This window comes from Arvicanthis niloticus, chromosome 1, assembly GCF_011762505.2.
Source record: "Arvicanthis niloticus isolate mArvNil1 chromosome 1, mArvNil1.pat.X, whole genome shotgun sequence".
In the NCBI taxonomy this organism is placed as follows: domain Eukaryota; kingdom Metazoa; phylum Chordata; class Mammalia; order Rodentia; family Muridae; genus Arvicanthis; species Arvicanthis niloticus.
The window spans coordinates 93,383,444-93,400,018 of record NC_047658.1 but is presented as its reverse complement, the minus strand read 5'-3'; the positions used below and the strand labels follow the sequence as shown (position 1 = coordinate 93,400,018).

General features: G+C 51.6%; 1 protein-coding gene across 2 annotated transcripts in view; it reads right to left on the bottom strand.

Annotated features, from left to right (window-relative positions):
• The window catches only part of Sbk1 (SH3 domain binding kinase 1), a 45,522-nt gene that overhangs the window by 8,131 nt on the left and 20,816 nt on the right, over positions 1-16,575 (bottom strand). Inside the window, exon 1 of one of the 2 annotated variants that reach the window (XM_034502446.2) lies at positions 13,211-13,777. The exons of the other annotated variant lie outside the window; for it this stretch is intronic. The gene's annotated coding sequence lies outside the window, so the exon portion shown is untranslated. Of the gene's footprint in view, positions 1-13,210; positions 13,778-16,575 lie in introns of those variants that run through there. 2 annotated transcript variants of the gene reach the window in all.

The window sequence follows — 16,575 nt, the reverse complement described above, 5'->3', positions numbered from 1 at the left end:
TTACATCTGCGTCTCCCCTGCTGACCAGGTTGGAGAAGGTGTCTCAGCTGTGCCTACCTGTCAACAGGCCAAGAACTCCTGAGGGCAGAGGCCAGACCAGATCCCAACCCATTCTGTATTGCACCCTGAATGTACTGGGTAAGTTTTGGGGCCTCCCAGCCCTCCTCTTCCTGCAGTCATGTTTTCCACAAGGTGTCAGCAGGAGGCAATCACTGAATCCACATGTCTGTCCCTGATGTTGCTGTGTCATCCCTCAGGTACATGCTGCCTCTGACCCAGTTACCAAGCATGACTTAGAGGCACAGTGGGGAGCTACAGAGATGGCATGAGCTTGGAACAGTCTGCGCCTTGATCCTTCTGAGAGCCACTTCACCTGAGTGACCTACGGCCAGTCCTGGGCCTCAGTTTACACATCCACACATTAAAGAAAACAAAAACATTAACCCAACCATGCCTACTGCAGCCAACCTGTTATCAGGACTCCAAAATTCTTAACACTACAATACTGTACTGTTATTTCATGATGAAATGAAGTCCGGAGACCAAGAGGCTTCCCTACAGAAACACAGCTAGCTTTGGAACGGATCTAAAGCACTTCCTTTAAATCAGCTCTTTCCCAAGACAAGTGTTGGGAACAATACACCCAGATCCTGCAGTAGCAGGGTGGAACCTCTGCCAAGGATACCCATGTCATCCTCACAGCGATGTCACATGGCTCCTGGTATATGTGACAACTTGAGACTGAGTGAAGCACGACATGTCTAGCTCCTGACATCTGATATTAGGGGATCACTGTCCCCCAGGTCCTGACACACACCCTTTTGAATATACTGAGCTATAGACTGTGCCTGTGAACTCCCAGCAACCAGGAAATAGAGGTCTCTGTTGCCCTTTGGTTCCTCCCTGCTGGTGCTCAGCAGGGTATCCTCCCACACTCTGCTGCCCCAAGAGACCCTTTGGGTGGAGTCCTTCCAGGGTGTGTCTCTATTGGCTTTGATACCCATCTGTGTAGTGATCTGGAACTTTCCCCCACCCACCAGGGAGATGCTGGGCTGCTGTCCTGACCATCTGATGTGTACACTCCAGGAGACAGACATGGACATCCTAGTGTGCAGGCATGGCATGCTGACATGCTGGAGGGCCACCAAAATGGGGGAGGGTTTCCCAAGCAAGAAGCAAGACTGAACCGCCTACCACTTCCTGTTGGCAGGCAGCCTGGGTTGGGTGCCACCCTGTGATGCTACACCCAGCACAGAACCCAGCTCACAGTGCTTCGGAACTCTCATACCTCACCATAAGCAGAGACAAATGCACACATGCCATAAGCGTCTGCACACGCACAGATATCAAACATGCACACAGACATACAAACAGGTATACACAGACATACAAACATGCACACACATGCAACAGTGCCACCTTGGCAACATTTTTCTTGCTAAGTCCTCACAAGAACCCTGAGGAGAGGGCAAGGAGCTGCCTGTGCTTTACAGAAGCAGCTTACCTGTGGTGTGACTTACACACCCATGAACATGTTAATGATTTCAGTAAATGTACAAACTGGGCAGCCACTGTCACTATCAAATGATGTCTTCTGTTCTACAGATAACAACAGAGGCTCAAGAGTGTGGTGACTTGTCTGTGGCTGTGGCAGACAGCCAGCTGCTATCAAACAGTCTCCTCTCCTACATTACAAAGTCACACTTGTCAGCTTCCTTCATGTGGCCATGTGGCTGGCTCCCCTCCCCCACAATGGGATGTGAACACAGTGACGTGTTATTGCCAGCTCAGGACTTTTTCCAGTTGCAGAAGCCTTCTGGATGCTGACTTGAACAGAGGACTCCCAAACCCTCAAATGTGGTAGATAGAGCCCCCACTAGATGTCTCCCCAGGAAGGGTGAAGATTACCCACCCTGTATTGTTCTGTGAATTTCTACCATGTTCTCCACCTGAAGCATGGCTTGTCACAACAACTACTGCTCTTCTCGGGAAGGGCTATGCAGTCAGTAGACAGAACTATGTTTTGCACCTGCCTGGAACATGGCCAGACTCCCAAGAACGGTGACAGAGATCAAGGACAAAAATGCAATCACAGGAGTAGGTGGGTGACCCATCTGCAGAGAGGAGGGCTTGCCTTATCCTGTCGGTGGGAGAATGGTGTCACTATTTATTGAGACTCTGGGTACTCACAGCATGGTGGGCTAGACTTAAGTAAAGTAACAATCACAGCACGTGATATGGTTGCTATACACACTTTACAGAAATATCCCTCCAAGTCCAATGGTGAAACCTAATTGTCTTTTTTGTGTCCTGCATGCTCCATGCTGGCCTCAAACTCTTGTTCCTCCTACCGCAGCTTTCTGGGTCTTGGGATTACAGGCCTGTGCCACCATGCTCGGTTCTGTCATTTTAATAGTCTTAAGTGAGATCTGGCCAGATGTTGGGGCACACACCTTTAATCCCAGCACTTGAGAGGCAGAGAAAGGTGGATCTCTGTAAACTACATAGTACCCGCCTCAAAAAGAAACAAACAAACAAACAAGGAGGAGAGACCTGGGCAGGGCAGGTGAGATGGCTCAGTGGGTAAAGGTGCTTACAGAGCAAGTCTGGTGACCTGAGTTTGATGCCCACAGCCACTTTAAGGTAGGAGAGAATTGACTTCACAAAGTTGTCCTCTGACTCTTACACGCACACTAAGCATGATGTGTCCACCCACCATCAACATGTACCATATACACATGTACCACATACACAACAGTACTCATAAATATGATTTTTAAAAAGGCAGACCTTGGAAACTACTTAGAGGCTGGGTTCCTTTTAAAAGCTCATCCTGGTCTCTCTCTGTTTTCTTTCCACCTTCTACCACGGGATGCCCTTGACCTTGATGTTCTACCTTCTAGAACTGAGAAATGCATCTGCTCATTATAAACCACCCAGTTAGAGGTCCTTGGCGGCAGAAGCACCAAGCAAACCAAGACAGCTACTGGGGTACACATGGACTCAAAGCTGCACTCGGCAGACCTGGATCCAGATCTGGGGCTCCTATCCTGTAGGGCTCTGCAAGGCAGACATGGTACAGAGAAAAGCATCCTCCATCTCTGGGGGGTGCCAGAGAGGCTATAGCCTACCTGTGGGGACTGGGGGGCTATGAGAGGTGAGGCAGGACCAGACCTTTCTTTTTTGTTTGTTTTCTTACGCTGACTGACCTGGAACTTACTATGTCCACCAGGCTGGTTGAGAACCTGTGACCCTCTTGCCTCTGATTTCTAAGGGCTGGAATTACAGGAGCGAGTCACAATGCCTGGCTCCAGCTGAGCCTGTCAGATCCTTACACTAGAGTCCCAAGATTCTCTGTCCTATGTTTAGATCTCCTCCATTCGGCCCTGGACCTACACTGTGTCCCCTGCAAGGGCAAACTCCAGGGGTGTCTTAACAAAATCCTGGCTTCTCTGGATATGACTACTCACCCTCCCTGAGGGGGATAAATAGCTGTGTGGTAGGATTTCAGAACTGAGTGGAGGCAGCCCGGTGACCTCTCCCCCTTCGATCAGTGAAAGGCAAGTGAGCTTCAGCTGCGTTCTCCTGACTCTCCACATGCCAGTCTTCCAGTCTTCGTGTTGCCTCCCTCAGAAGTCCTTAGACTCCATTGGATGAACAGCTTTTCTCTATCTGCACTTCTTTCAGTTGATACACACAAGATAACGGCCTGTGGCATTTCACACAAGCCTGCCTTTGTGCCTTGGCCCACACCCCGCCCCAAGCCACTGAAAGTCAGATTTGACTCACTTTTTGTCTTGCTTACACAGCTGCAATGGAGTTTGGATCACTTGACTGTTATTTGAGACAGGGTCTTGCCAAGGTAGCACTGAATTCTCCATCCTCCTGCCTCTGTCTCCCAAGTGCTAGGACTACAGGTGTGTACCAGCACATCTGGCCTTGCAGTGTTGCTGTGGCTCACTGAAGAGCTATGTGTTGCCTTGCTCGGCATCGGTTCCCCTTTCTTTGGGTAGCATCTCTGCCTTGCTCTCTATACTGCTATCAGGCAGGGGTCCATTATTCCATCTGCCTCAAGACGAACATGTGCCCAATGGTGCCCCGCTGCAGGCAGCCCTGAGATGTCTGCTGGAGCTGTAGAGAAACAACATCCTCACTTTGGATGTGAGACCAAGCCAGAGGACACAGGCTACAGCTGGTGGAAGCTGGCTGGCCACACCAACGGGGAAACCTGCCTGACAGGAAAGTAGCAGAGACTTGCTGATGAGGCATGCCTAAGGCCAGTTACACTCCTGGACATTTGTTTCATGAATCAATGGAGTTCTGTTCTGGCTTAATTAAGCCAGCTGATGAGTTTATATAACTCTCAAGCTAGACTCCAGACGAGTGTACCTAAAACCCAGCGAGAAAGCCGCAAGCTCCTTGAAAGCCAGCCCCTGCCTTAATCATCTTGCTATTCCCGGCACTGAGCCAGGGGGTGACAAATGCCGGTGAATAATTCCTTACGTGTTTGGAAGTTGTAACTTTTTATATCTTGGCTTTCCTGAATATGACCCTGCAGGCACACAGTTATTTTTCTAGCACCACGTGAAAGACTGTTGGCCCCATTCTGCAGATGGACAGACTGATGGTCACAGTCATAGGTTAGTGGCAGGCCATGTCAGGAGCCAGGATGTCTTTGGGAGTGACGTGCTATTGTCCTCTAACAGCCCCAAGCCCAGGTGACATGAAAGAAGCAGCTCTGAGGAGCACTGGTCACTGTGGACAGGCTGGAGATACCAACAGTGACATTGATGAGCTGAACTCCACGAACCCACCAAATCCTTCCATTGTCTCATAGTGTGGGGAATGTTACTGACTCCAAGTTACAAACGGAAAAACTTAGGCATGGGTACTATCTTCTGTATGTCCTTAATGCTGGGGATGGAGCCCAGGCAAATGTTGCACCCTTAGCCCTTTTTATTCCAAAACAGGAGTCTTGCTATGTAGTCCAGGCTGTCCTCAAGCTTTTGACCCTCCTGCCTCAGCCTCCCAAGTAGCTGGGATGGTAAGTATATACCACCAGGCCCAGCTGGGTCATATCATTAGAGCAAAATCATCCATCCAGGAAGCAGTAGAACCAGGCATCGTCCTGTGACCCAAGCTTAACCACTGCTCTACTACCTCTAAAGTGAAGTGGTAAAAATTACCATTTATTTTGTCATTTAATCTCTGCAGCAACTCCTTTTTCACAGAGCAGGACGCTGAGACTCAGAGGAGCCTGCCCACGGTCACACAGCCCGTCAACCTCAGGGCCAGGACTGTATCCTTAGTTTCTTGGTCTGCACATCATCTTTTTTACTTTCAGTCTTCAACTCTGGGTCCCAAGTCTCCCTCCAACCCATGTTCAGCACCAGAGGCCTGGACAGCACCCACTGAAGCTAGGCTAAGTGCCTACTTGAGGAAGAGTAGCCAGGCGGGCAGCGGGAGTTGGGGGCACAACTGCAGAGCTGGATCTCCAGTGTCCATGCTACTGCTATACTAAGTAAGTGGCCTTGTGCAGAAGCAATTTGACACTCAGTAGAGTTGAGTGTATCTGTATCTAGAAACAGGCATGTAAGCAAACAAAGGGTGAGTGGGTTTAGAATTTTTGCAGAGAGCCCTGGACTAAGTTGCTATGCTGATGAGCACCTTACCAAATAAGAAGCCTGCCTCCGGGAGAACACAGCAGCAGTCACCAGTTACCCTGCCCTCTGGGCTCCAGATCATCTGATACAGTCAGATATTAGTACACTACTTACTTTGACAAGGGGAAAATAAGAACAGGGTTTTCACTTGCATGTACTTATATTAAGTAACTCCAGAACCCACACATTAGTAATGGTATTTGACCTTGACCCAAACTAGCTTGCAACTTCTAATTCTTCTGTCTCACCCTTCAGAGTAGCTAGGTTGTGTGCCACTGGGCCAGGCTATAGTCTACACACAGCGCCCAGTGTCGCTCCCTTCTCCACTCCCTCCACTAGCCCACCTCACACCAGTCTTCCTACTAGCCTTGTCCACCCCCACCCCTGTGACTTGCTGCTGTGCCCTGCCCCCACCCCAGTTTCCCTCTGTTCCCAAGTAGTCCTATCCAGCCTGGAGCTGTTCCTCCTGCCTGAATAGCTCTTCCCTCCAATGCCCACATGGATCTCTCGTCACTGTTCTGCTTGGGTGACACCTTCCAAACATGGCCACTTCCCACCTTCCCTTCCTCCACACCTTGCTCTATTTCTCCCCAGTAGAACGTAGCACCTTTGAATGCATTACATAATTTACTGACTATGATGACATCCATTAACTGTGTCTTTCTCCCACTCAAACTGAAGCACCAGAGGGCAGGAATTTTATGGCCTGGCCTTGTTCACTATGGAGTCCCCAGGAGCTGGCATGGAGCCTGGCACAAAGTAGGTGCTTAGTAAATCTCTTGGGGAGGGGGGGACTGAGCGAGGAGGAAAGGAAGGGTGAATGAAACTTTACCAGGTTCAACCCTGCATGGTCTGGGGAGCAGAAGGGACAGCTGACTGAGGCCAGGTGACAGGTGCTGTTAGAAGCAAATGAGAAACCTGCCTAACAGCCATCAGCACTAGGACCCCACCTCCAGGGATGCCACACCCTACAGCCTGTGCTTGGCAAGGTCCCCTCTCTTCCCAGGACAGGTATCCTAGTCTGGTGACATTGTGCTCCTAAATGGTCTCCCTCAGGGCTGTTCCTACCCTCTACCCTGGCTTACCCAGGACCACAATCTGCCTGCACTTGGACCCCTCTGCTCATGGCCAGGAACACCCCCACAGCATAGTCCTGTTCCTACATCCAATACTTGAGGGTTGGGGCCTCCTGGGAAACAAGGGATTCTAGACAAGCCCTCTCTTTTGTTTTATCTTTTAAGTCAGTGTCTTGCTGATAAATAGCCCATGCTGACCCCAAACTCAAAATCTTCTTGACCCTTCCTGAGTGTTGAGTGTACAGACATGCAGCCACCATGCCTGGATTGCCCCAGTTCCTTACAATCATACATAACCCATAGAGTACTGTATCCTGGTCCAAAAAGGAAAAGGAAAAAGAGGGTATTCAATGTCTCCCTTTCAGGGTGCAAATTCTGCCACTGTGCAATGTGACCTTGGGTAGGTTGTGCCCTACTGATGCCTCAGCTTGCTCATCAGTAGGACAGAGCTAAGAATGCCCATGGAGCTCAATGGTTTTACATTTTATTTTCACTCTACAGTGAAAACTAAAAAAGTATTTCTTTTTTTGTTTTTTTGTTTTGTTTTGTTTTTTTGTTTTTCAAGACAGGGTTTCTCTGTTAGCCTTGGCTGTCCTGGAACTCACTCTGTAGACCAGGCTGGCCTCAAACTCAGAAATCTGCCTGCCTCTGCCTCTCAAGTGCTGGGATTAAAGGCATGCGCCACCACCGCCCAGCAAAAAAGTATTTCTTACATGCCTGGCATGAAGCAGATACTTGGTAAGAATTGGCCAGATGGAGGAGGGACCTGAGGTCTAGTTCTCCCACTGACTGTGCAGGCAAATCTGCCCTTCTATTCCACACACAGAGGCCATCTTTCAGCTGCTAACTCTTACTCTTAAACTAGCTACACTCAGAAATAGTCCATGATCACTGGGCTCGCCCTCCCCATTTGCCAAATCTGTAAAGTGGAGATTCAGGACTCAGGGGTATTCCTGGGTCAAGCTACAACATTACTCTTCCTTACTGTCCTTGCCACCAGGGCTGTCTAGAGATCACTGTGCTGAGACTCCAGGGCTGACTTAGAGCTCCCCTCCCTCTCTTCTACCTGGCAGTCTACCCCTTCCCCAGGCAAAGCCTTGGCGGCCATTTAAGTTGGTGACTCTGTTACCACACAGGTTGTCTAGCCTCTCTGGCCCTGTGGAAGGTGGGAGCCTCAAGTCCCAAGGGGTAGGGCTCTCAAAGAGGGCCATGAGCAGGCCCAGGATTTGTGAAGGCCCCCAAAACCCAAGACCTGGAAGATGCAGACAATCTAGCACTCAGGACTTGGAATAGAGTGGGGCACAGTGGGCAGAGCAGTCATTTACTATTGGTTGACGGGCCAGTGCCTTTAGCTAGGTTGTTCCCAGGGAACAAGTGGTGACTGCTAGAAAGATAGCTGGGTAAGCAGAGGCTCTCTTACAGCCAAGGAAATTGAGGCACAAAGAAAAAGATTAAGTGGTTCTATCTCAAGTCACAACACAGCTGGCTATGGCTTAGAGATGATTTGTCTGATCCTAAAACATTTCAAAAGGGTATGCTGTGCACAGGCTACGTGCTCGGCACTGCTCCTGGATCTGAGAATACCTGAAGGCCATGCAGCCCAAGCTTGAGAGCTCAAACTGTGCAGCACAATAGCCAAGGCACTAATAGTGAAACAGACACATGTCAGGCAAGATGCCATCCCAGGGGAACCGCCAAGGAGCAAGGGGAAGGAAGCTGCCAAGTATGCAGAACAGATCTCAGAAGAACCGAAGCCTGGGGACACTGAAGACACCATAGGAAATGGCTTTCCTCTCAGTAGCCTGAAGTCCTCTAAGACCCTTGGTCCATGAGGGGTGAGGCACAGCATATGATCCTGACCTGGGACTTGCCTTAGGAGATTGATGCAGTGGAGCTGCAGGCCCCTGGAACAGGCTGGTGCCCAGGTGAAGCCCCAGAGAACTTCAGATCCACCAAGCCTCGTGCTTTGTGTATGAGATAAAAGTGACCAGAACCTTTCTTGAACCCCAGGACAGAAAAAGCCTTGGGGAAAACCCTTCACATCAGAGCCTTATTTTTTCCTTTTTTCAGACAAGGTTTCACTTGCAGTTTTGACTGGCCTGGAGTTTACTGTTAGACCAGACTAGCCGAAAACTTAGGAGATCTACCTGCCTCTGTCTCCTGAGTACAGGGATCAAAGGTGTGTGCCACCACACCAGGCCAGAGAACCACTTCATCTCTAAGAAGAGCTGCCACCCTTTCTGCTCAGGGCTTTGAGGACTGATATTAAAGGCAAACCTTTGGAGTGATATTCATAGTACTTCAGAAACACCCATCCACTCGGCCCTGTCAGCAGCCCCAGAGAGCTCTTACAGAAGCTGAGGCACTAGGGACCTTGCCCAAGGCCAGGCCCAGTGGGTAGAGTTGTGTACCCTCTTTGAGGTGGTCTGACAAGCAAAAGAGGAAGTTCTATATCCAGCCCAGCTCTGCCCAGCCTCCCACTAGAAGCCCAGAAGCAGCAGCTGGTATATTCTGGAACCCTCTTGCGACTGTTGAAGCTGCAGAGGAGTGCTAGGCTGAGGGAAGTCACAGCAGGTCCCCTGACTGGGATCAGTTCATCTGCATATGGTAGCCCAAGGTGAAAAAAGACCTAGAATGCTTGCAGACACTGCTGAAGCCTGGCCAGCACCTCCACTGTTGGGAGCTCTGAGCACCCCTTTTGCAGTCAAAACACAGGCCCCCAAGAACTGACTAGTCCAAGGTCAGGTTAGTTACTGGATAGGGAGCCGATGCTAGTTCAACACAAACCCTTGGTGGTCATAGAGCTGGGCTCAAATCCTGTCATGGGCCCAGTGCTGTGCTGGTCTAGGGGTAAAAAGATCTGTCCAGAGCCTGGCACTGCAGACTGACAGCAGAAACTGCTCCACTGCCTCCTTCCAAGCCCAACATTAATGACACGGCTTCCTGGGGGGGGGGGAGAGGGGGTGGCGGAGGAGAAGCTAGGAGCGTTGGGGGTATGAAAGAAAGGAAGAAGGGGGGTGGCCACGGAGGGGACCTGGAGGGTCCACCTCATGGGGCAGAAAGCCTTTGGCTACTCCTGCTGTTATTAAGACCCTCACCTGGAGAGACACAGAGGACAAAAGGAGCCTTTCTCCCAAGGACCGAGAGCTAACCCCACAGACCTTCTCCTGCAGGCTACAAGACCGGGCTAAGAGTTCTTGTTGCTCCCCATCTTGGAGCTCTGCAGCCCTGCCAACTACCATCAGCAATGACTGCTTCCCCGCCCCCACCCCAAGCCCTACATTGTCTAGAGCAGCCCCCAAAGGAAGCTAGGCCATCCCTTGCAGTGCCCCTTTAATAAGACTGAACAGTCTCTGGCCTAGGCTCCTTTCAGTTCACCCTACACAGTATTATCCTTATTCTATAGATAAATAAACTGAGGCCCAAAGCAGCAAAGCGCATCCCAAACCCAGGGCAGTCCAGAGCCAGTGCTCTCCCCACGGCACTCTGCTGACCTTTGTCCAGGAAGATTGCATACCTACCAAAGCCAAGGCCAGTGGCTAGGGCCTGGTGCTGGCCTCTGGCTCTGGCCCAGTTATTTGGCAACAGCCGTCAGCTTCATGCTTAGGGAATGACAGAAGCTGGGGAAGGACACGGTTACTTTGTTTTGTTGACTGGTTTGAGGGTAGAACCTTGAATGTGGCAGGCATGACCACCATCCTTTGCCCAAAGTTCAACCCAGGCCACCTGTTCAAACACTGAGCTCAATCCTGGAAAGCCTGAGAAGAGGAAGCTTGGGAAACCTTCACTTTCATCTCTGCACAAAGGAGTAAACTGAATTCAATAGCAGCCCTCCCCAAGTCCTCTGTCAGACTTAGCCTAGAACCCTGGTCTACTGGCCTGTGTGTGTGTGTGTGTGTGTGTGTGTGTGTGTGTGTGTTGGTGCTATGAGGAGGTGGAACAGAGTGGAGTGTGGGGCCAGTGTGGGAAGTCCTGGCTCCTCCCACCACTGGCCCTAACAACCCCAGATGGGCACTCTGCTCATCCTGACCCAGCCCTGGGGGTGGCAGGGAGCGCATGCTGGTAGACCAAGCACAGCCTGTGCTGAGCAATCATTTTTTCCAGCTTCCACTCTCCCCAGCAAACCTGGAGGTCAGCAGCTAGGCTCTAAGTTCACACCAATAAAGAACAGGTCAGGAGTTCTTAGGACAACTGGGAGCATGTGCCCTATCCAAACGACACGGCCGAGAGCTCTGGGCCTCAAGTTGCTGCATCCCCTGGTTTTTCAGGAAGATCTTCAAGTTAGCATCTGAATGTGAAATCTTCCAAAAATGTTTGAGCGCCAATAACAAACACAGACACGTGAAATGCACTGGTCAGCAAACTGGGGCTCCAAGCTGCGTTCTCCAAACGCCAAGACATCAGGCTGCAGCTTCAACAGGACTGGTGTGGCCAGAACAGGACAGCCCCAGACTCCCAAAGCTGAGGCTGGACATGCAGTCTCAAAGCACATGGAAACAAATGTCACTACACTGCCCAGGCACCAACCACCTAGACTGGGCTCTCTACAACATGCCAGTCTAAGCCAGAACAAAAAGGGAGGTAGAGGTAGAAACAGCTGCCAGCCATCCTAGAGTGGGGCTCTGGGTCAGGGGAATTTTATATGATAAAGAATTAGAGACATGGAGACAAGCCAGGTATAGTGGGGGTGCTCAAGACGTAAATTAGGGCAGGCTGCAGAGAGCTGGGCTGCCAACGCTACTTTATTAGGGCTACTCAATGGGGAGTCGCTGCAGGTTAACAAGGAAAGAAAGTCTTCCTGCCAGTCCCCTTCTGGCCTCATAATGATTCTTTTCTGCTCACAGTCATTTGAACTTCTGTTCTCCAGCCTCTGCTTCTACTTTCTTGCCTATGGAGTGTGTAACAAAGCCCTGGGCTCCAACCCACTGCACAAAATAAACTTCCAAGATGGTTAGGACAGACATACCTAAATGCTCCCGACAGTCTGGCTTCAGTCTACATCTGCTGGCTGCAGAGTATGTAGCTCACTATCATTCTCTCTGGGAAATGCCACAGGCTTGATCAAGGTCACCTCATCTTCAGGGCAACTGGCTTTCACACATCCTCTCCTGGGGGTGACTGCCTTGACTGTCCTTGAGTCTGCAGGAGGATCTGCAAGGGTGCTGACCCAGGCTACATCCTCACTCATGGGGCAAAGCCGGCAGAAAGGAAGAGATCGGACAGTGGTAACAGGAAGGCATCAGCTCCTCAAGTCCGATATGGTGGATCAGGTGTCTCACCGACAAGGGGCCAAGTGCTGGGTCTGGACAAACAGAACAGCCCAAGGATCTGAAGCCAGATAGTCAGGAAAAGATGAGGAAAAGCCCCAGACTCCAGGGCTGGAACTTCAGACACAGTAGAGATTGCAATGAATGGATAAATAAATGAACAAAGAAACTTCTACAGGGCTCTGTGTCCAGGGTCTTGCCTTCCCCAGCCTGTCTACTCACCTCCGACCTGACTCTGCACCTGTCTGTGGAAGGAAAACCTTCCTGCCCTTTCTTGGGTTACAACACTCCCAAGATCTTCCAGCTTCCCCTGAGTCCTGGGGTTTAGGACTTTGTTGAGCCTCTCTTGATTGTAGATTGCTTTGGAAAGCTAAGCAAGAACCCAGACTCGCTCCTGCATTGTAGAGGACACAGTGCCCCAGTTCTGAACTTGGCCCTAGGTGTTCCCAGGGTCAGGAAGAGACTCAGGTTTGCTGTCCTTGAGACTCAGAGGGACAGAAAGGGTGCTCTGACCTGAAATCCTGAAATGGTTTCTTCACCCAGGGTACCTTCCCTCCCCGAAAACTAGCTGCTCACTTTTGAGAGGGCTTACCCTCTCTCTGTTCTGCAGGAAGCACAAAGAGGGACTGGGTAAAGAGCCCCACTGAGACCTGAGTTGGGGTATGGAAGTCAGAAAATGAGACATTTCCACTCATTCTCTCAAACACGCCCCTTCCCTGCCCTTTCAGACAAAGGCACACACCCAAAGCCCCAGCTGTCACCCAGAGCTGCAAAACGCGGGCACCTCTCACCTTTGGGCGCCCCAAATTTTCTCTTTTCGGGGGGGCGTCACTTAAGAACTCAGCTTGGCCTTTGGAAGAGGATATCTAAGTCTCTTTATTCTTCAAAGGACCTAAGGTCTAACGCTCCAGGTTCGCTATAGATTCTCCACCCTCTTCCCCTTCTCCAAGGCATAGCAACTACTCTCTCTCTCTCTCGGGGTCCAAGGCTATGCCCAAATCTCAGGGTTGGGGTGGAAGGTGGGGGAAGGGAGAGGAGGAGGGGGCGGCTCCTTCAAGCGAGACACAAAGAGACGTCCTTCAGCCTCGGCTCCATGGCGACGCTGAGGAGGGGGAGCGCGCACTCCGGACTTCCTTCTCCACCTGCGGGACTCTGGGGACCTAGGTGCCACTCACCTGCCGCCCCTTACCTGCGTCCCACTTACCTGGGCTGGGGCCGCGGGGACGCCGCGGCAGGGGGCCTGGGCGCCGTGTCGATCTTCGTCTGCCCGGCCCGAGAGGGGCTCAGGGCACCACCACCACCATGAGCCCGGACGCTGAGGGCGTCGCAAGGGGCTTGGTCGCCCGGGTCCCGAGGCTTTGGGATGCCCGCGGCTTCTCGTTAGCAAGAGGATCTCGCTGCCCTAGGTTTAGGGTCCCTGTGTGCCGGAGCAGCGAGGAGGGGGCTAGCGCCCCAAGGCTGGGTCTCTCTGTGTCTTGAGGTGTGCGGTTGTAGCAAGCAGATCTTGGGGGGCCTGGGTTGGATCGGTCCCGGCAGCCGCGTGCGAGAATGGAGGTCACCGCTCAGCCGCTGGGGGGTTCGGGCGCCGCCGCTGCGAGCAGCCCGGCCCTGCGGGCTCCTGCCTCGGCCTGGCGCGGGCTGAGGCTGCGGCTCCGGCTTCGGCTCCCGCTCCGCCCGGCGCTTGGGCTCCAGCGCCGGCGCCCGCCCGGGCTGCGCTCCATCGCGGCCTCGCGGCTCCGCCTCCCGCCGGCGCGTACCTGCCCGCCCGCCGCTCCGCCCTCCGCCTCGCGCGCCGCCGCACGCACCTTTGTCCGCGGCGCAGGGTACGCGCCGCGCGCACGCGCACTCCCGCCGCGCCCTCCCGCCGGGCGCCGCTGGCCTGGACCTACCCCCGCCGCGGGAGCCGCGCGACGCCCCGCCCGCTTTCCGGCCACGCCGGGTCCTAACGCCCGCCCTTGATTGGCACAAGCTTCTTTTCTAGGTCAGAGCCCAGGAGGGGGCCAGAACGAGGTTAGCGAGGGCTCGGGGGAGTCACAGAGGGTCACCTGGTCCAGCTGCTTGGTCCCTGAGGGGCCAGACTGTCCCAGACTATTCCAGCCTGTGCTTGTGGGGCGGAGCCTGGATCTGTTTCAAAGAAGAAAAATAAATCCGAGCCCTCCTATTCAGAATGCACTCACTCATTCAACTACCGGTCCATCTGTTCATCCGCCTGTCTACCCATTCATCCTTCCACCTATCCATCCGATTTCCATGCGACCTCAGAAAACTACCAGGATACTCAGAGACCTGGGGTCTGCGTGTATGGTTCAGGCAGAGCTTTCGAGCTCTACTGTAGGAAGGCAGTGAGGGTTTAAGGAATAGCTGGGATGAAAGGTGTATAAGCAGAACAGAAGAAGGGGGGTTCCTGTTCCTGGCTGAAGCAGCAGCTGTGCAAAGCCACCCGAGTGTGAAGAGCTTTGTTCATTAACCGGAAATTGTAGCCTGGATGCAGGTGGGGCAAACGAGCAGAGATGGCGACAGAGTGGGAACAACGAGCGCATCCTTCCGGAGGCCCACTCTCCCATGCCTCGTCCCTGTAGCATATTATTTTATTCATGGAAAAAGCCCCCAACGCACTCAAAATCTCTCCTCCTTTTAATCTCTGATTAGATTGTTTTCTCAAGTCAGCATCCTCTCCCAACCACTCTGGCTGCTTGTAGAACTTTTAGAGCTGGTTATTGCAAACTCAGGTAACCTTAGGTGGAGCTGGTAAGATGCAAGCATGAGGACTTGAGTTCCACCAGTGCCATGACACCTGTCGTGTCAGTACTGGGAAGGCAGAAACAGGTGGATCCTAGGAGCCAGCCTGATCTGATCGGTGAGTTCCAGTGAAAGACCCAGTCTATACATACATACATACATACATACATACATACATACATACATGAGGGGAGATGAGGAAATGTGAGAAATGCTACTGAGACCATGGTTCAGATCCTCAGGAATCAGCTATAGCAGCCTGTAATCCCAGCATTTAAGAGGCAGACAGGATCCCCAGAGCAAGCTGACTAGAAAGACTAGCCGAATGAGTTAGCTCTGAGTTCAAGTGAGAAACCATGCCTCAAAATATAAGGTAGAGAACAAGTAAGAGAAATACTGCAGATGCACACACAGGCACATGCACTCACATACATGCAAACACATGCATGTGCATGCGCTCCACACACCCACAGGAAAAAAAATGAGCTGGGGAGCTACTCAAGAACACACCTGATAATGTCAACTTCTGCCCTACACACACACACACACACACACACACACACACACACACACTCCTGAGTTGCATAAACTACAGACAGGAACTGGAGATGTGGCTCAGTTCTGGCATGTGGAAAGCCCTGGACTTAGTCCCCAGAACTGGACTAAGAAACGAACAAACAAACAAACACCCAAAGCTGCTGCACAGACTTATACTTGGCAACCTGTACTACTGATGCTACTATTTTTAATTCCTAGCCCACCTTCCTCCCACCTTTACCTAAATTTAGTTTTCTGGAAACCAAGTCCTTTGTGGCCAACAGCTCTGTTGAAAGCAGTTTTGCCAAGGTTGTATTCCTAATGAGCTCACCAAGCATTTCCTGTGCCCTCCGGAGTAAAGCCTACCCTTCTTACCCTGTGCTGTGGTCTGAAGGCAGATGGCCTCCATGGGTTCTTAGAGAGTGGCACTATTAGGAGGTGTGACCTTATTGGAGGAAAGTATGTTGCTGGGGGTAGGCTTTGAGGTTTCAAATGCTCAAGCTAAGCCCAGGGTCATTCTCTCTTCTTGCTGCCTGTGGAAATGGATGTAGAACTCTCAGCTACCTCTTCAGCACCATGTCTGTCTGCCTGCTGCCATGCTTCCCACCATGATGACATTGGACTAAGCCTGTGAACTGTAAGGCAGCCCCAGTTAAATGTTTTCTTATAAGAGTTTCTATGGTCATGGTGTCTCTTCACAGCAATAGAAATCCAACGATGCCCTGTGTTGCAGGCTATCAGCGTCTAGTGCCCACTTGCAGCACCAGTCCAGGGGACCTCTCTTCTCCACTCAGCCTTGGCACCAGTAAGTTCTTCTGGGACATCAGTTTCTTGCTTTTCCATGTCTTTGCACATTTGGTTCCTTCCGTCCACAACTCCAACCTTGTCTGCTGATTCCCACACAAGTTTTCCTCTAAAATAATTGTGTGGCTGCCTGCTCTCTTCCACTTCATCCTACCCCTGTCAGGGCTTTCAAGTTGACCATGTTTTTGTCCTAATACTTGCCAAATGAGGTATTAGTGCTTCAAACAAGCAAATTGAGGGTGTCTCTGTGAGTGACTGGGTGTAAGAGCAGGAGACTGGAAGAGAAAGGGTGTCCTCTTATGTTTTATAACGGAGTCCCCAGACACTCGAGCTTAGAGAGTACTTCCTCATTCAAGGAAACAGGCCTTGACATGTTCTTGGCCATGGTTATTGCTGTAGCTGGCTCTTAAACGTCTCCCAAAGGCTTATACCAAGAGCTTGGCCCTTGCACTGGAGAGATGGCTCAGTGGTTAAGAGAATTGGCTGCTC